The following is a 20168-nucleotide window of genomic DNA, read 5'->3' as shown; positions in this document are numbered from 1 at the left end:
GGATCTTAGGTCTCCAGGGAGGTGCAAAGTCAGCCACTGCCTGGGGCCACCCAGCAGAAACTACAGAGAGATATGCAGATTCCTCCTTTGTGTATCGGCTTTGGAAGTTCCCAGATGAGGCTCAGCTATGAAGCAAGTCAGGCTGATGCTGGTGCCAGATTGTGGGCCTCTTTTTGATAGGTTTGGGACTCCCTGACCCAGCTGCAGCTTGTTTGATTTTAGCCTGAGCAAGGACAGGTCATTCATATACATAAGCCTCTGCACACAGCTTGGGTGGGGTTATAAATTGGATGAAGCTGGGTCTTAGGGAATCACCACGGTGGAGCAAACAGAAATGGCTGCCAGTCAGCCCTGAGACGGGGGAGGTCCCAGGATAGGAACAATGATCTCTGCGGAGCAGCTCTGTCTGGGAGAAAGTTGCCCCGAGTTCCTGCCCCTAGGCCAGACAATCCAGTTCCTCCTTGTATGTGTCTTCCTCCAAAGCCTTGCCCTGTTGCTGGAGCTCAGAGGAAGTGGGAGTTTGTAAGTTCAGTTTGTGGTGCAGGCCTTTTAAGAGGAACAGCTGGGTCTCCAGCAGCGTCTGTATCACTGAGCCCTAATCTGCACTGGTTTTTACAGCCCATAGTTCTTACTGCCCATAGGTACTTCTCTTCCCAGCAATGGGACCCTGGGCTGGGGGTCTGGTGTGGGGATGGGACCCCTTGTGCCTCTGGGCGGCCTCCACAGAGGCGATCTCCCTCCCGATTAAAAAAGCAAAAAAGCAGCACACGTGGTTGCTGGACCAGCCTGTTCCTCGCCTTCGCACCTCCTACCAGTCTCAGCTTGTTTTCTTCTTTACTTCTCTAGCTGTTGAACTTCCATTCAGCTAGCTTTCCAGTGGTTCTGGATAATGGTTTTTCTGTATTTTAGTCGTAATTTTGATGTGGTTGTGGGAGGTGGTGAGTACAGGTGTTTACCTACGTCGCCATCTTCAAATCTTCAACTATTTCTCGAGTGCCAACTAACTGTTAAGTGTTGTGCTGGGTGTCAGGTTGAATAAAACAGTCATGGGCCCTCTTTCTTGGGGCTTTGCTGTGGTGTGCTAGAGTCAGCTCCCACTGGTTGGTTAAATTTTCAGGAACTTTGTGAACCTCATAACTGGCAATGGTGGGAGTATTTATATATGGAAATTGGCAAACACTACAAGTCAGTGTTTTTTTTTTTTGTTGTTGTTTCCTTTCTTCCCCACTGTCCCTTTTATTTAAATGGGAAGCTAGTTGTTAAACACTGACCAGCACACCACAAATTTATATGGATTTCCCTAAACTGAGTCACCCTTCTTTCCTGTCTACTGATGCACAAGGGCCCCAGAGCACCAATACACCTTGCTTTTCACAAACAATAGTTTCTTGAAATGTTATGAAATATTTAAATTATTGTAATGTATTATAGTTGACATGTTATAGGTTATGCAATCCAAGGTGAAACTTAAAAAATAAACACCTTTGCAGTGTTAAAAAAATCATTGTATTTAACTATATAATATGGGGATAATAATACTTCCTTTATGGGGTCCTTGGGGATTAAATGAGCTAATATGTGTAACGTGCTTATGGAAGTGCCAGGCACAGAGTCACATAGAGTAAGCAGCATATAAGTCAAGATGCACCCAGTTCTTATGATGTATGATGTATGCAGATGAATTATTTTGTGGTGCTGATAGTGTAAGTGGACAACTTAGTTGCATCTCTCAGCTCCATTCAATAAATCAAAAGGACCTCTTTAATTAAAAAAGATACCCAGAGGATTTTAGATCTGGAATCTTAACTGCTAGAAGAAAGGCAGAACATCCATGTCTTTGGAACAGAAGGAATGCTGTACTTGTTTCTTTTTGCCATCTGACAATATTAAGCCTTTTTATAAAAAAAACGTTACTTTTTCCCCTCTTCTTTCCTAAGTGACTTAGGGACTCTGAGCATGCCACACCTGATTATGGTTCTCTTATCCTATATAATAAAAGCCTAATATGCAAATTGTCCCCTCAACTGGGAGTTCAACTGGGAGTTTGACCAGGGGGCGGGGCCAGCTGGCCAATTGCTTACGGCCCCTCCCCCTGGCCGGCCCACCCTGGCCTGCAGTGGCAACAGGCGGGGGGGTGGGGGGGGGTGGGGAGGAAGGGAGGCTCCAGCCAGCAGCCTGCAGCCACTAGGGACCTTACCTGTGCATAAATTTTATGCACTGGGCCTCTAGTTCTATAAGAAGAGTCCAGAAGGGAAAGGGGAAACAGACAACCTCTTATGGGCCACTAACCCTGGGGTTTTGAAATTTGGCATCTTACCTCTGGTAGAATTCCCCAGCATTTACAAGATAAAGTATATAATTTATTCCTGATTCTATTGATTTATTTTTTTAAAAATATATTTTATTGATTTTTTTAGAGAGAGGGATAGAGAGTTAGAAACATCGATCAGCTGCCTCCTGCACCCCCCCCCCCCCCACCGGGGATGTGCCCGCAACCAAGGTACATGCCCTTTGACCGGAATCAAACCTGGGACCTCTCAGTCCGCAGGCTGACGCTCTATCCACTGAGCCAAACCGGTTTCGGCTGATTTATTTTTTTATATCCCAGAAAATTTTTCTGGGATATAAAGGTAATTTTTTCACATGTAGATCCCATATGTATTTTGTTAGATTTATGACTAAGTTGTTGTTTTTCTTCTTCTTGGTAGTATTGTAAATGGTATTGTTTCACAATTTTTTATTCAAGTTGCTCATTAATGACATTTGTATGTAATCTTATTTTCCATAACCTTGCTACAATCATCATTTATTAGTTCCAGGAGTTTTTGTTTTTTTTTTCTTTGTAGATTATTTAGAGTTCTCTACATTAACAATCATGCCGTCTGCAAATAAAAATAGTTTTATTTCCTCCTATCTAATCAGTATACCTTTAATTTATTTTTTCTTGTCTTATTTCACTGGCTAGGACTTTGAATAGGAATGATGAGAGAAGATACCTTTGTCTTGTTACCTTTCTTAGGGGGGAAATGTCCAGTCTTTCAACGTTAAGTATGAGGTTAGCTGTGGGTTTCTTTGTGTATACTCTTCTTTTAGATATGGAAGTTCCCTATAGTTCTCATTTTCTGAGACCTACAGAATGTTGATGGTTTATTTTAATCTGATCTATTGAGAGATTTGATTTATGGTCATTTCTCTCAGGTCTGGGGTGGAAGGAAGAAATGACATTTCACCCTTGGTCTCTATGATTAGTTCACAAGAGAGCCTTCTTCTGCCTTCATCCTTCACCCCTTGTCATAAAGCCAGGGATCTCTCACAGCTGCATCTGAGAAAGAGGTAGCATGAGGTGGTGGAATGATGAACTTGCTTTTAAATATGAAGAGCTGCCCTAGCTGGTTTGGCTCAGTGGATAGAGCATCGGCCTGTGGACTCAAGGGTCCCGGGTTCGATTTCAGTCAAGGGCACATGAGCAGGTTGCGGGCTCGATCCCCAGTAGGGGGTGTGCAGGAAGCAGCCGATCAATGATTCTCATCATTGATGTTTCTTTGTTTTTTTTTTTTACATGTTCAAATAGATTTAATATATATATTTTTAATTACTTTATTGATTAAGGTATCACATATTTATCCTCAACCCCCCCATTCCCATCCCAAACCCCTCCACACGCATGCCCCCACCCCCCTGTTGTCCGTGATCACTCTCATCATTGATGTTTCTATCTCTCTCTCCCTCTCCCTTACTCTCTGAAATCAATAAAAATATATTTTAAAAAATTCTGAAGAGCTGACACTTCTTATCAAGAGACCTGGAATGAATCATAAAACCTAATTTCTAAAGTCAGGGGCATAATTACCTTATAGAGCTATGTAGATAGGTTGTAATGATGTCAACCTTAAAGTACTCTACAAATTTAGGTTTTAAGACTATAGATTGTTAGAGGGCAGGATTCATGTTAGTTCATTTTTGTATCCCATAAATAGTCACAAGAGCACAGTAAGTGTTTAACATGTAACTAATTATTGTGTTATTGCATGTATTTCCCAAGATCTCTTTCTTTGCCCTTGGGCTGTGTGTGTCGGTTGCTAAATAGTGGGTGTTGTTGCATGGGCTATCACAGTCAGGTTCTGGGACCTTGGAAAAAATCACCCAAACTTCCTAACAGAGATTATTTGGATGACTATGTGAGATGAACCATATAAAGCACGCTTCAAAATATTGGCTCATGGGAAATGCTCAATAAATGTTATTTTATTAGGGAACTAAAGAACTGGAGAGGCAAACTATGCAGGTTTTGGTTTCATGTTTGTAGTTTTGTTTGGCGTCTGCTTGAGGAAACTTTCTTATTTGCTCATGGGCGATCATGGAGGGCTGGAGTGAGGGGAAAATGTGGCCCAAAGCTGACCGCTAGCCCAAATTTCCATTTGTGCCGATTCGCTAGTTGTCTTCTTTTCCTGTCCACTAGGTGACACTGTTTACTCATCTATGCTACTCCGTTTAGCCCTTTCCACAAATCTTAATTTTAAAAGTTGCATGTTTTGGTTGGGGGAGCCGTGTGTGTACTGGGAAAGAAAGCACTAGTATAAGTGAACTGCCATTGACCAACCTTTGAGGTACAATTAGGGGCCAATTGTCACTTATGGTTAGGTGACTTTATGGGCTAGTTTCAAACTATTTTTTTTAAACTGATTTAAAGAGCAACATGCAATTAGTCTCTGCTTCTATTCCAAGAAATGAAGGAATACATGGACTGCTCCCCCTACCAAGCCTTCACCAAACCAAGGGCTAAAAAAAAATGTCGTGGCTTTGAATATAGAGTTGAGGATATATATGCTCTTAAATGTCTGTTTCCGTCTCTTCGGTGGTAGTTAATGAGGGCACAGACCACTAACAAGCAGTTGAAGCAGTTTCGAGGCTAAGCCTAAGTTGGGCCTTCCAATGTAATAAAAAGTAGTCACTGCTCGGAAGAAACCCAATGCAGCGCATTCATTGGGATGTGGAGTTTGCAGAGGCCCCCTTGTCCTCCAGGTCAGGTAGGATCCCCTTTCTGCATAGCTATATTGCCACGTACTTACAGGAAGTGGTCCTTCCCCTGGACACCACCCAGGTGAAACTTGGGATGATTCAAAAGTGGCACATGTAACGTTTGGATAGAAAAAGAATTCCAAGTGATTTTTCTGCCCTTGCATTTCCAGACAGGGGAAGTGTGTCAACGTTATCAATCCAAAGCATCAAGATATCAAAGGTTTCCTCCATGTGCATTGGAGTTTAGGGTCTATTTTTTCTATTTATCATTGCCTCTTCATTGTCCATGGTAACTTTAAAATTAAGTTGTTTATGCTGCTTGTTTATAGCTTAGGCTTTTTTTTTTTGTTTTTGTTTTTTGTCCTTGGAAATAACACAATCAAAATTCCCTAACAATTATTTCCCAGTTCAGAATTTTTCTAAAGCTTTCCTGGCCTCCCTTGCTAATTAGCTCCCATTTTCTTTGCTTTTCTGTGTCTACTAGCACACACCACCTTGAGTTGGTGTGTAATAAACAACTAACTATACTCTCAGTTTTGGCAGCTATCTTTTGGAAGACCGTCACAATGTCCCCCCTCATCTCCCTCCTCCTCCCCAAACAGGAATTAAGCTGCTTTTTAGTGAACAGGCCAACTCTTTTGCGCTTGGGCACGGAGGACATTTTCCTATGTTGTGAGCAGCAGTTACCTTGTCTTCTATGTATTTATGCTCTGCTTTATTGAGTGCAGTAATAACTTTAATAATTGTTACCAAGCACTGTTGAATGCTCAGCACCCCTCTCTGCAATGGGGCTTCTTACAGAGGATTCTTTATGTGGAACCAGCGCTGTGTCATCAGTAGTTGCATGAAGTGATGTGGGGAGCAGCAAAGATAACAGCAGCCTCTGCCTCGGAGCAGAACAGTCGTGGCTGAACCAGGCATTTTGTTCCTTGGTTCGTTGTGGAGCATCCGTGACTTCTGGATTTGCTCAGCCACATCTCCAGCTTGCGTGGTCCTCGGAGGAAATGGGAGAGGGCAGAGGAAAGAGAGGAGGGAAAAGGGAGACCGAAGGGAGACAGAGAGAAATTCAGGGCTGGCTTTGGTACCTTTGAATTCTAACTGTTGGGCCGTTCTCCTAAGGAGTGAATACTAATTATACCAACTATTTCAAATCATGTCCTGTAATTGTAAATCTAACAAATGTTCCCCGGGCAAAAGGTGGAGGCCACTGAGCCTATTTCATTGATGATGCACCCTGAATTTAAAGCCAGGGCTCCAGAGGAGATAGGCTTTGTGAATTTATTTAATTTCATGACATGTGCCTTGCTCCTTCAATGCTACCTTGGCATAAAGGCTGCAGGCTTTCACACAACGCTTTCATTTCAACAGTTAGCACGCTATTAGCGATGGCTGTAGCACTTTCTAGGGACATGAAGATAAACAGCCTTTTTTTTTTTTTTTTTTTGAGAGGCATGGGTTGTCGTGCTTTTCTCAGGGAAAATGAGAAATAGGTTCTGGTGCATGGAGGGTGCTGCCCTCATTAGCAATGCCTGCAGGTCTTGACCAAACTCTAGCTAGGTATTTGTGTACTGTCTGTCAGTGAAAGTATAACAGTGCTGCTTCCCAGGGGAAGATGTGACATGACATGTTACATTTGAGCACTATAGGCCCTCAAAGATCTGTTGTAGCTTTTAGAAGAAAGTGAGTTTTTCTTTTCTGTGCCAGATTGATCTTCCTAAAGCACCTTGCCCTTTAAATCTTCGGGTGGTTTGTTGTTTATTAAGTCATGCTGAAACCTAGTGGAGACAAAAGCCTTCCTCCATCTAGTCCTGTCTTTTGCAGTCTGTGCTCAGGCGCTCCCCTGTATCTCCCTCCCCAACCAGCTGGGACTCTGGATTTGGCTCTCGCTGTCTTGGAGGAGGCCTGTCACTCTTCCCAGGTGCTGTCAGCGACTCTCCTTCCTAAAACACATCTCTTATCATCAGAATCCTGCTCACCATTAAAGGGCCAGTTTATTTATTTTTTATTTTTTTAAAAAAATATTTTCATTGATTTTAGAGCGGAAGGGAGAGGGAGAAAGAGATAGATACATCACTGATGAGAGAGAATCATTGCTCGGCTGCCTCCTGCACACCTCCATCGGAGGATTGAGCCTGCAACCTGGGCATGTGCCCTGAAGGGGAATCAAACCTTGACCTCCTGGTTCATTGGTTGATACCCAACCACTGAGCAACGCCAGCCGGGCTTAAAGGGCCAGTTTAAATATCACCTTTGACAGAAAGTTCTCCCTGATTCTCTTCTGCCTTGAGGCACAGGTAATTTTTCATTTCTCAGAATGTTGTACCTCCTTGATGGCTCTCGGATCTCGCTTTGGTTGGTAGCTGCTTGTGTCTGCAGCGTCTCTCCTACAACCCTACCAGCTCCCAGGCCCTGGGGAGTAGATAATCTGTGTCTGCCTCAGTGATTTGTGCAGCATCATGTACACAACATGTAGTCATAAATATTTTTTTTTTTTAGTAAATGCATAGCTTAAAGCATACACAGTGTCTTGCTGGACTAATTTTAATAGCCATGTCTAAGTGCTGATAATATAAAATAACAGTCAAAAATAATTGGGAGTATAGATTTTATACAGGTTTTGCTTCAATGATCTTTTTCAAACAGTTACCTTCTCTCAGATGTGTTTGACACCTAGTGGGTGCTCAGTCAACCAGCTCATAGCTACCTGAATGCAGTGCCACAGCAAATGAGGCTCCACAACGAGGCAGTGAGAGTTTTAATCAGACTCTTTGGAATTTATGAACTGGAGAACATTTTTTCCAGATTTACAAGGAAATTGAAAACCTTAAAAGGGAGAATGGGTCATTTCGATTCTTGATGCACATGAATCTGGGGACTATTGGCAATAAAGGATGAGAAACATGTTTAAATGCAACATGGACTAATACTAACACTTATTGAGCACTTATTGTGTGCCAGACACTCTGCCCATTAGTCTACATGCATTACTTCATCTGGCTTCCCAATAATTATTATTTTCACTTTATAGATAACAAAACTGAGTCTTAGAAAAGTTAAGTAAGTGGTTGCATACACCATTAAATCTCTTTGGGTAAAGTTATTTCCTTCCAGAAGAGAACGTCGTACAGAATCTCTTGGGCAGTGTTAGAAATAGAAATTTTTCATTCAGCCCCAACCTTTTCTTCTTAGTGCTCCTGTTTTACAGATGAATGAACTGAGGCCTGGTGAGGTATGTGACTTATTCAGGATCACAGAGCTGGTGAGATCTGGGATTAGACCACAGATATCTGGACTCCCAGTCCAGAGGGCGCCTGTTAGAAGATGGTGTGTTATCACACAGATTTGGAGGTATGTGAATCTGGCTAGTTTTACGTAAAGCATAAGCCCTGTGTGTAGTAAAAGCCAGAGGCATCTCACCGGACCCTAGATGGTATCAGTGCTGTCACTTTATAAATGTCTGACTACTTTTCTTTTCTCTCACAGGCTAATCTAGTAGTACTCCTCTCAACTTGTCATACTCATATTGGCATTCCCATCACTTACCATTGTCCTTAGCCCAAGGCAAGTATTCAATTAGTATTTGTTGAATGAATGAATTAGTGAAAAAGATGCTTGAATGAATGAACAGTTCTTGCTTCTAATTCACTCTATTGGTGTGTCTTCTCTCTGGTCAGAATAATTCTAATTCTTTAATGTTTTATAAGGAATCTGCCTTCTTTTGAACATCTGAACCTTTTGGTTGGCTCTTTAACTCAACCCTTTCTAAGTTTTTCATGTTCTTCTTTGGTTTGAAGAGATCAGTGAAGCTATCAGGTAAAAATGCTAAAACCCTTCCTCATTTATAGAACGGAGTAAAAAAAGTTTCAGTTTTTAGGAGTGTGTAGCTATAACTGACTTCGTAGCTTGTAAGAGGCTTTGGGCCTTGAAATGTTAGAGTTGAAGGGATTGAAGGAATTACTGCTAAGTGTTTTTGTTCCTTTGTGTTTGTTGGTTGGTTTGTTTTGATGTAATGATGATAATGTAGTTAAGGCAAAAGTCTTTATTGCTTAGAACTACTCAGGTATTTACAGATGAAATATTATGTCTAGGGTTTGTTTAAAAAAATATCAGCAGGAAAGAATAGGGGGAAGTTAAGGAAGTATAGGTGAAACAACATGTATTAATGATTTTTGAAGCTGGGTTAATTACAGGATTCTCTACTTTTGTGAGTGATTTTTTCTTATAATACCAAGTTAAAAAAAAATGTCTGCAGAAAAACCTACTTATTTTAAATGAGAAACCAAAGCCCAAAGCGGTAAGGAGGCATGCCCAGCATCACAAAAGTAGATAATGGAGAACTTGGACTAGAAGGCTATCTCCCACTCAAATGCTCTTTCCAGTATACTCTGTGTATTAATGAGTTCAGCTTGTTTTGCACTCTCTGTAGATGTTCTTCACGTTACCTCCATCCTGCTGATGATAACTTTGGCAGGCAAATACCATTTATGATTCTAGTTTCCTTCCATCCTAACTTGGTTTACTGTCTCTGTGATTTTAATAAGCATAAAGATGTCCACACTCCAGGTAACAATCAAAAGAGAAAACAGTTGATATAACTCTTTGTTTTTACAGCATTTTCAGAGACTAAAATAAAACATTAACAGAGAACCAAACAGAAAAACATATGTGCAAGGAATTTCAACTGATGAACAGTCACTTGACATATTTAAACTTCTAAGTAAGCAATTGCGTACTCAACAGATTCTAAATAATGTCCCAGGAGTAATTACTAATTTAAGTGCGTAATAAAATGATAAAATGCTTTGATAGGGCTCTGGACTGCAGAGTCTCTGTGATGCATCCAGCAGCTTGGCAGCCATCCAAAGCCCCAAGTGGCTTCAAGTTTGGAATATCTAGCTCATCAGAAGCCAAGACTACCCCAGGAATTCACCTGTGCCCAGAACACGCAGGGTTACATGGTTTTATGCATGTTCCTCTTGATAAAGAAAGAGCAAGCATCTCTTCATTTGGAGGAATGGAATAGGGATTGGTCTGAAGAAGGGAGGGGATGAAGAATTGAGAATGTGTAGGGGTGGGACGGGGAGGGAGGAAATAGTTGGGGAATTAACTCTTTTAGGTGTAGTCCTAAGAGAAATACCATGAAACCGTTAGCAGCAAGCTATCAGAGTGGTAAAGCCCAGAATAAAAGCTTGGTAGTGGGAAACCTGAGTCAGGTGACTTTCTCCAGGTGAGTGGAGGTGCTTGAGGGAGAGCACAACCAGCAAGCTAGTCTCCTGTGCAGAGCCAGGGGAGACCACAGGAGCGATGGCTCTGCAAACAAGTGCGCGCCATAAGGTGCTGGAAACACTGAAGGGATTGTAAACTCATGTGGAATTAAATAGCACTCACCTCCTTAAATAGGTTACAAAACATTTTTGTATTAGGCTTAAGATACTTCCTTTAAGTAACCTGTACACCACTGGCAAGACATAAGTGTTTTGTCTATTTTCCCCCAGACAGAAATAATTCTCTTAGCTCCTAAGAAACATTGTCAGTATAAAATTGGTTTTTGTCCTGTAATTCTTTTGCGTGTATCCTCCAATTCCCAGAATGATATAACACTTTTTAAGAGGTTAATATTAACTTTGGATTTCAATTTTAAACAAGCTTCTCAGTGAGAAACAGTTAGACATGAAAGCATACTTCTGAGTGAATTGTGTATTCATTTAAAGTTTAGGAAAAAAAAAATAAAAACAAACCCTGCTCCACCCCCACTCAGCATGTGACTCCAGGTCACCACCCTTGGAACATTGTGCTTTGAGCTTTTGACTGGATTTGCTTCTGAGGTTAAGAGAAGTGTGTGGCAGATGTTGGGAGGCAGTTGGGGATGGGGGTGGGGTACAGGGATGAAGGGGCTGCCAGATGTTGAGCGGGAGGGTGGAGTGTGAGGATAAAAGCCTGCCAGATGTCTGCAGTGCAGCGTTGGGGCACCTGCTTTCCATGATCTTCTGAAGATGATTTATATCACATCAGTAAGATCTCATAAAGGTCCTACCCCTCCCCGATAAATACTGAAGCCAGGGTTTATATAACTATTTTCTGCATGGTTTCTTGCTTCAGATTATGTCTTTCTGACATAAATTGAAGCTTATATGAATGAAAATACACAACCAATATATTCATTTTTAAATAAAAGAGGGTTATGGGGGTGGGGGGTATTGGGGTGGGGCTTTGCATTTAAATCTGTTGTTCTAGATTAGAAAGACAATCACCTTTTATTTTCTATTTATTTTATCTTCCCAATGAGGAATGATTTGCTCTTCTCTCTTCTCCACAATGAATTTAATAGATTTATTCATCAAGGTTTCTAAATTTAGACATCAAACTGATGTTTTTCTCCCACTGCTTAATTTTATTCTTAGCAGCACTTACATAAGGCCAGGCAGTGAAAGATATGGCAACATTAACTTGCTGTGACCTGGAATGCACTGATAGAATAAAATAATAATAATGAAGATTGATGTACCAGAGAGACTTAATACCAACCGCCCCTAATGAAATCTGTTTTATGCTCACGGTTTCCCCCCACAGTGCTTTTGGCTACATGTTTCCTGTGGTTTTTAGGAGTCTAAGTTTTCCTTGTGATACCTGGAATAGGCTCAGTTCTTAAGCTAATAGATGGGCCACACAAAAGAAAATATGTAGATCTTGTCATTTCCTTGGATTTTAGGAAACTTTAGTGTTTTCTAGGACAAGATTTGATTACAAGAGGTAAAATGCCTCACTCTGATCTTGTTTGAAAGGCTTAGAAAGAATGGTATTTGGGGACGTGGAGAGTCTGGGAAGACTGAAAGAGAAGCTGCATTTGTCCCAGGACCTTTCAATCCTCAGAAAGCCAAGGCGTGTCATTCACCATGGACCACAGTTAGCAGTGTTGATCATTGTTCCTCCAGACTGCGGCGACATTCATGCACTCAGGAAATAGTTACTGAGCACCTAGTAGGTGCAACAGCACTAAGTTCTGGAAATATATGTGGTGAAAGACGTCCCTTCTTCTTGGAACTTCCTGTGCATGGGGAAGACAGGCATTGAATGGGTACTTACTCAAATAATTATTCACAATGTGTGCCAAGAGAAAATATAATAGGGGGACTTTGGTGGATAGCATCAGATAACCATGGAATGAATTGCCTTATGACTTGGCAAATAGGTCTCTCATTTAGGATCACCAGATGGACTCTAATTGGTTGAGTGAATCAGCTTTCAGTGTGATAGTGGGCAAGCATTCTGTCAGGTGGTTCTCTCTTAAGTTCTCCCAGGGACAATCCCAGAGTTGAAACTTATCTTTATATGTAGGCCCTGTATTTTTTCAAAAATAAACTTTTGATTTTAGAGTAGTTTTGGATTTATAGAAAAGTTGTGAAGATAGTACAGAGAGTTCCCATATACTCCATACCCAGTTTCCCTATTATTAACATCTTATCTTAGTGTGGTACATGTGATATAAGTACTGAACCAACATTGATACATTACTATTAACTGAAGTTCATATTTTTATTCAGATTTCCTTAGTTTTTATGTAATGTTCTTTCTGCTCTAGAATCCCATCTTGGATACCACCTTACATTAATTTGTCATGCATCCTTAGCTCTTCGGCTGTGACAGTTTCTCAGACTTCCCTTGTTTCGATGATCTTAATAGTTTTCAGGGTACTGGTCAGACATTTTGGAGGATGCCCCATTAGTGGAATTTGTCTGATGGTTGGTGTTGTTATGATTAGGTGGGGTTATAGGTTTGGGGGAGGAGGACTATAGAAGTAAAGTACCATTATCATCATATCATATCAAGGGCACATAGTATCAACAGGATATTACTGTTTTTTGTTGTTGTTGTTAACCCTCACCTAAGGATATTTTCCCATTGATTTTTAGAGAGAGTGGAAGGGAGAGGAAGAGACAGAGAGAGAAACATTGACATGAGAGAGACACATCAATTGGTTGCCTCCTACATGCGCCCCGACCAGGGCTGGGGTTGAAGCCTGTAACAGAGGTATGTGCCCTTGACTGGAATACAACCTAGGACCCTTCAGTTAGTGGGCTGATGCTCTATCCACTGAGCCAAACTGGCTAGGGCAGAGTATTACTGTTGATGTTGATTTTGACCACCTGGCTGAAGTAGTTTATTAGGTTTCTCTCTTCTAAGGTTACTCTTTTCTGCCTTTTCCATACTGTAGTCTTTGGAAGGAAGTTACCATGGGCAACCCTGCACCTAAGGAATGGGGAGTTATGCTCCCTCTCCTTGAGGGTAGAGTATCCACATAAATTATTTGGCAGTTTTCTGCATTGGAAATTCACCTATTCTCCCTCATTCATTTCTTTATTTGGTCACTGATTTGTATCACCATGGTCTCATGAATATTTATTTTATATTTTGGGTTATAATTCAATACTACTTTACTTTGTTGTTCAAATTGCTCTAGCTTAGGCCATTGGAAGCTCTTTCATTTGGTTCTTGTGCCCCTTAGATGTACCCTAGCATTGTGTATGAATGTTTTCTTTTTTACATTTTTTGAGTACTTCATTACTTTCTGGCACTATAAGGTGTTCCAGGCTCATCTTGTATATTTCCTGCTACAGTCCTAGATTCAGCCATTTCTCCAAGGAACCCTGGTTTGTTTGTTGTTGTTTTTTGGCGAATGGTGTTAGAAACCAAGCCCTGTCTGGTTGCCTCTGGTTTGTTTTTCACACTATTTCACACTGTGAAATAGTGACTAACAGGAATGTGGCATGGAGAAGGAAGTCTGAACTTCAGAGTCAGGCCTTGTATCGGTTTCTCATATTCCCCACTTGTTAACAGCAGAGTCCTGAACACCTTTCTCATCTATAAAATGGGCATAGTATTACTTACCCTGTAGGGTTGTTATGACAATTAGAAAAAATTATTTGTAATGGGTCTGACATGTAGCATCTGTTCAAAAAGTCATTTCCATGGAGCGGTAGGTCCATATGGATGTCACCACCCCAGAGTTGATTAAACACCAAGGAAAAGAAGTGTTTAATTTTTCTAGTTGCATAAGCAAAACCATATTATCCATGAAGAAAATAAAAAAGAGGATGCTTTACTTACAATACTACTACTCTAACATGTGTTCCCTTTTAGTTGCTGTCATTATGTACTTATTTAAAAAATATTTTCATCACACTGTATATAAAAAGAGAAATAATGTTTTTACCATACTGTATGTAGTAATAATAAAATAGCCAACTTACTGAGTGCTGGTCTTGTTCTCAACCCTTACATGGATTTGATCTCCATTTTATAGTTGAGAAAACTGAGGCACAGAGAGCTTAAGTTGCCTTCTCAGAAGGCACACAGCCAAGGAGAGGAGAAGACAGGATTTGAATCAAAGTCTGTCTGGTGCCAGAGCTTGAAACCCTTATCATTATATTTCCTCCTTTATGCAGATACACCCTCCTGACATAGTCACATGTATACACATATGTGTATGTATTCATTTCTTTATGCAACATAAACTGATCGTTTGTTGTGCTAAAGGCATGGGATGATGTCCGTAATAAAAAAATAAATAAATTGTTCATAGTCCCTTTTTTAAGGTGCTAAGGCTTTTATAGGTGATATCACACAGACAAGTGACTGTAATATTATACTGTGTGTAATAAACAATGTTGGAGCTATACAGATTAAGGTATTGGGAAAAAAGAATGCGTCATACCTGCCCCATGACCAGGAGAGTTTGATGGAGAAGATGACATTTGAATTGAGTCTTGAAGGATAGGCCAGATTTAAATAGGTAGGTTTGTGGCATTTCAGTCAAATGCAATACTAAAGATATAGCTGTGGATGCTTGTGGTAGATTAGATAATTGAATAGCAATTATTCATTCCATCCCACAAACTGCTTGGGGTGGAGCATATTCCCTTACCCTCAGTGACTTTGGCCTTTGCCTTGTGACTTTCTTGGGCCAGTGGAATGTGGATGGAGTGACATCATGATACTTGTGACTCCAGGCCTTAAAAGAGGTGTGATAAGTTTCTGATAGCCCTCTTGGAGCTTCTTCCCTCTGCTATCAGAAGAACATATCTCAGGTAGCTGTTGCTCCTTCAGCCTGGGACCCAGAATGAAGGCACAAGGAAGCAGACCTGAAAGTGACCTGGCCTGGGTCCAGGCTGGTCCGGACCAGCCCAGCTAAGACTATGCACACTTCAGCAGACATGCAGACTTGTGAGTGTAAACTAAATGTCAGTTGTCATGAAACACTGAGATTCTGGGGGTTGTTTGTTATGCAGCATAATCTCAGGGGAAAAAAAATCTGATTCATACAAGGCCAGAAAGGATAGGCCAAATTAGAAGAGATTGAAATTGTCCAGTTTGGCTGAAGGATACACATGCATGCCTGCACTTGTAAACAGAGGAGAATTTTAACTTAAGACATGAAAATAATGACTTTGTTGGAATTTGGCTGCCAAAATGCCCAAGATGATTTAACAGGCATTTTATGTAAGATTTATGAAAAATCTACAAAGTGATGGACCTGGAATAAAAGCACTGAATGTCTTAGGTATTTTTCATTCTCTCCCCTACCCCTATTGTGGGGTACCATTACAAATATTAGGGATGTGGGTCTTCCCTCAAAGGAAGTTTAATAAGCAAGATATATATGTAACACAAGGGGAGTTCTTGTAAATAGGAAAGTAACAAGAATTTGGGTAAAGAAGGAATCTGAACCAAAGAAGATATGCTAGTAAGTGGTTAATCACGGCAGGATAATGGGTGTAATTAATTCATAAATGCCCTTTCCTGAGGCAGGTAATTACCAAAGGTCCTCTACTATTTCTACTTCTCTACCTTCAGAGTCCAGGAACATAAATGCTTATTGCTAATGACTGACAAGCCACCTGGATGCTTAGCCCAAGTAAAGCTCTGGTGGGAGGAAACAACATGTTTTAAAAGCAGAATAGGTGTGGGAGAAAAGAGATTGAGTGAGTGGGTGGCTCCGTGGGAAAGGACCACAAGGGGGTGGCTTTTGAGGAAAGCCCTGGAGTACAGAACTAAAACTAACGCTGGGGCTGTGGATGGGTGGACTAGACTAGAGAGGCCTTCCTTGAATCTCCATCCCTTGTGGACTCAGGTTGGGAGATGTTGCCCCACCTTCACATGAAAGACTGTGTTTCCTCATGGTTTTGTTGTTGTGCTTTGCGGTCAGTAAGACCATGTGGTTGTGACTGATGCGACCCCGCCTCCTACTTGCAAGTCAGCTGTATATCATCACGCTGCAAGAGCTCGTCTTCCCGTGGCCTTCAGGACATGCCCTGGTAGTATGTCTCCTTTATGAGACATACTTGTACCATTACTTTTCAGCTAATGAATTCTGCACCATGGAGAAAATTTACAACCATAACTTCCCTCTGGCTTAACAAGGAGGAAAATTCTGTCTCTGGTACCTACTTCTGAGGTGCTGCTACCACTGCCTGTCTCCAGGGAATCAGCCCTGACGCTTTCCAGGGTGAGCAGGAGAAATGTAGGGTCCTCCAGCTGAGTTCTTTTTTTATTGACTTTTCACAGAGAGGAAGGGAGAGGGATAGAGAGCTAGAAACATCGATGAGAGAGAGACATCGACCAGCTGCCTCCTGCACACCCCGCACCGGGGGATGTGCCCGCAACCAATGTATATGCCCTTGACCGGAATCGAACCTGGGACCTTCCAGTCCGCAGACCGACGCTCTATCCACTGAGCCAAACCGGTTTCAGCAACATTGATGTGAGAGAGACACATCATCCATCGGTTGCCTCCTGTACAGAGGGATCGAACCCGCAACCTAGGTATGTGCCCTGTCTGGGACTCGAACCTGCAGCGTTTTGGTGCCGGGGACGATGCTCCAGCCAACCGAGCCGCCTCCTCCAGCTGCGTTCTGATGAGCACTGCTGCGACCCCCGCGTTGGTGTGCCCGCAGGCACTGCAGCCATCAATCAGCTCCACAGGAAGCCTGGCCACGTGAAGAACTACAAAACACACTTCCCCAACATTTGCTGAACACTTGCTGTGCAGCAGGCATTGTGGTAGGCATAGCAAGGGACACAGAAATGAATAAGACATGGCTCTCTCCTCCATGGGGGTTTATGAGCCAGCGGAGAAATAGGCACAGAAGCAACCAACGCAAGGACGTGGGAGGCTAAGTGGAGGAAAAGTTTGAGCACGGGCCAAATTCAGAACCACCCAGACTCTAGGTTCCAACTTGGGACGTCGTGTCACGGAAATCCCACGCTGGCCACACGGGAAGCCAGAAGCAGGCGTGATGGAGGGGACTGGTTTGAAACCTTTTCTTACCGTGGTGGTCAAAGCTGAGGTTCCTTATGTTGTTCCGGGGACAGGAGAACATACCCAATTGGATAAAAGGCTCTTTTTTAAAAACCCCACTTCGTCTTTTCTTCTTAGCTTCCTATTTTGGTTTCCCTTCCCAGAGGCACAGTTTAGGAGGCTCCTAGAACACGCGTTGCCTGTGGGATGAGGGAGGTAGGAGTCTAGTGGGCCTCACTCATCTCAGAACCAAGTGGGTTTGTAATTTAGCAACAAAACTACTGCCCTCACCATAAGCTGGTTTCTCTTTGGACTGAGTAGGAAGTGAAGAAGGCCAGCTCTCTTTTCTTCCCTGTCGGAGTTAGACCCCTTTTAGCTTCCGTGAGCTCTCGTAGAGATCATCCTGAAGATCTGGTAGCAAAATACCTCTTGCTAATAGCTTATTCACTTTTTCTTGGAAGGCAGGTCTGGGAACTGGGCTTGTAGGCTGGGAAAACAGACAGGGGTTCGGGCAGCAGCTGTTTTTAATGTGCTTGGAGGCTACATATGTACTATGTAGAGAACACATTGCATTCAGTAAGTTCATAAAATATGCATGTGAGGGTGGTAAGAACATGGCAGTAAAAATGGTGCTGCCTACACAATGGAAACACTTTGTTATGCTGGCTACACCATGCAGCTTCATGTCTCAGAACATGGCAGCCGGGCTGTGTTCTTCAGCATTGAGATTTCGTGGAGTTCTAATGATACCATACTCTATTTCCCCACATGGTGAATATACAACACTGATACAATTGTTAGTGGTACCTTCTAGCCTCTGGGGAGAACTCAAGGTACCTCTGTGCCACTGTCACCCCTGATATATGGAATAATTTAAGGAGATCGTAGGGAGAAAATCCTCAAATTCAGGGTACAGGCAATATGTCATACTAGCAAGGGATAAAGCTTTGAGAGGGAAGGTAAATAGTATCATGATTAAGACTAAGTGTCCTCACGGCTGTAGCATTACTTTTGCTATGGCTGGTGTGGCTCAGTGGTTGAGCATCGACTATAAACCAGGAGGACCGGATTCGATTCCCTGTCAGGACACATGTTGGGTTGTGGGCTCTATCCCCAGTCGGGGGTGTGCAAGAGGCAGCCGATGAGTGATTTTCTTTCATCATTGATGTTTCTATTTATCTCTCCCTCTCCCTTCCTCTTTGAAATCAATAAAAAAATATATTTTTAAAAAATCTTGGTGAGGAAAGCAATCTCTTAAATTCTCATTCAGTGCACCTAAAATTGTTCTTTTTATTTTAATCAACATTTTTATTTTGCAATAGTTTTAGATTTTCAGAGAAGTTGCAAAGATAGTACAGAGTTCCCTTCAACCCCTGGACCAGTTTCAGTTTTTCCTAATGCTATGATCTTATAGTGTCCTGGTACATTTGTCAAAAATAAGAGACCAACATTGGTACTTTACTGTTAACTCTAGACTTCATTTTGATTCCATCAGTTTTTCCATTAATGCTGACGTTTTTCTGTTCCAGGATCCAACCCAGGATACTATATTCCATTTATTTGTCACTTTTCTTTATGCCTATGAGAGTTTCTCAGTCTTTCCTTATTTTTCATGACATCAATAGTTTTGAGGAGTATTGGCTAGGTATTTTGTAGAATGTAAAAAATAAAAAAGTTGTGTTTCAACATGAGTCCTGATCCTCTCTTGCTTGGGAGGAACTGCTGTCTTGGGAGGTCAGTGAGGAGTCATGGTGGAACCTGGGGGAGAGAAGGGATGCAGGAGGATACAGGAGCCTCCTCTCACTCTGATCATTTGCTCAGGGGACAGGGAGCACCTGAGGACCATCAGTGGTCCAGTGTATTGGAGAGATGCTCTTGGAGTAAGTGATTTAACCCACACTACATATTGGAATCACTTGGGAAACTTGCCCAGAATTTACCCCAGACCCATTAAATCAGAATTTCTGGGGATGTGGCCCAGGCCTGGGTATTTTTCAGGAGCACTCCCAGGTGATTCTAATGTGCATCTGGTATTGAGGACTGCAGACTGAGCTAGTAATAAAGACCACATTTGCTTAAGTATTCTGGATATATCCATGGAGCAGGAGCAGGCCTCAGGTACATAAATGGTCAAGGATTTGGGATTTGGGATCCTGGGAAAGTCTCTTTATTATAGGTTAACTGACAATATTATTCTCTTTACTTCCTTTTCTTTTTTTATTTTAATTTAAATTCTTTATTGTTGAAAATATTACATATGTCTCCTTTTCCCCCCATTGACCTCTCCCCGGCTGTCCCCCGCCACCCACCAGCACATCCCCTCATTCCCCTACTGTCTATGTCCTTTGGTTATGTTTATATGCATGCACACAAGTCATTTGGTTTATCTCTTACCCAGCTTCTCCCTCCCTTTCCTGCCTTCCCTCCTAGGCTTGATGGTCTGTTCGATGCTTCTATGTCTCTGGATCTATTTTAGTTCATCAGTTTATGTTGTTCATTATATTCCACAAATGAGTGAGAACATGTGATATTTATCTTTCTCCGACTGTCTTATTTCGCTTAGCATAATGCTCTTTAGATCCATCTATGCTGTTGCAAATGCTAAGAGTTCTTTCTTTTTTTATAGCAGCATAGTATTCCATTGTGCAGATATACCACCATTTTTTAATCCATTCATCTGCTGATGGGCACTTAGGCTGTTTCCAAAGTTTAGCTATTATAAATTGTGCTGCTATGAACATAGGAATGTACATATTCTTTCTGATTGGTGTTTCTGATTTCTTGGGATATATTCCTAGAAGAGGGATTACTGGGTAAAATGGGAGTTCCATTTTTAGTTTTTTGAGGAAACTCC

This window comes from Cnephaeus nilssonii, assembly GCF_951640355.1.
Source record: "Cnephaeus nilssonii genome assembly, chromosome: 3".
NCBI lineage: Eukaryota > Metazoa > Chordata > Mammalia > Chiroptera > Vespertilionidae > Cnephaeus > Cnephaeus nilssonii.
Note: the sequence above shows the minus strand (reverse complement) of the source record.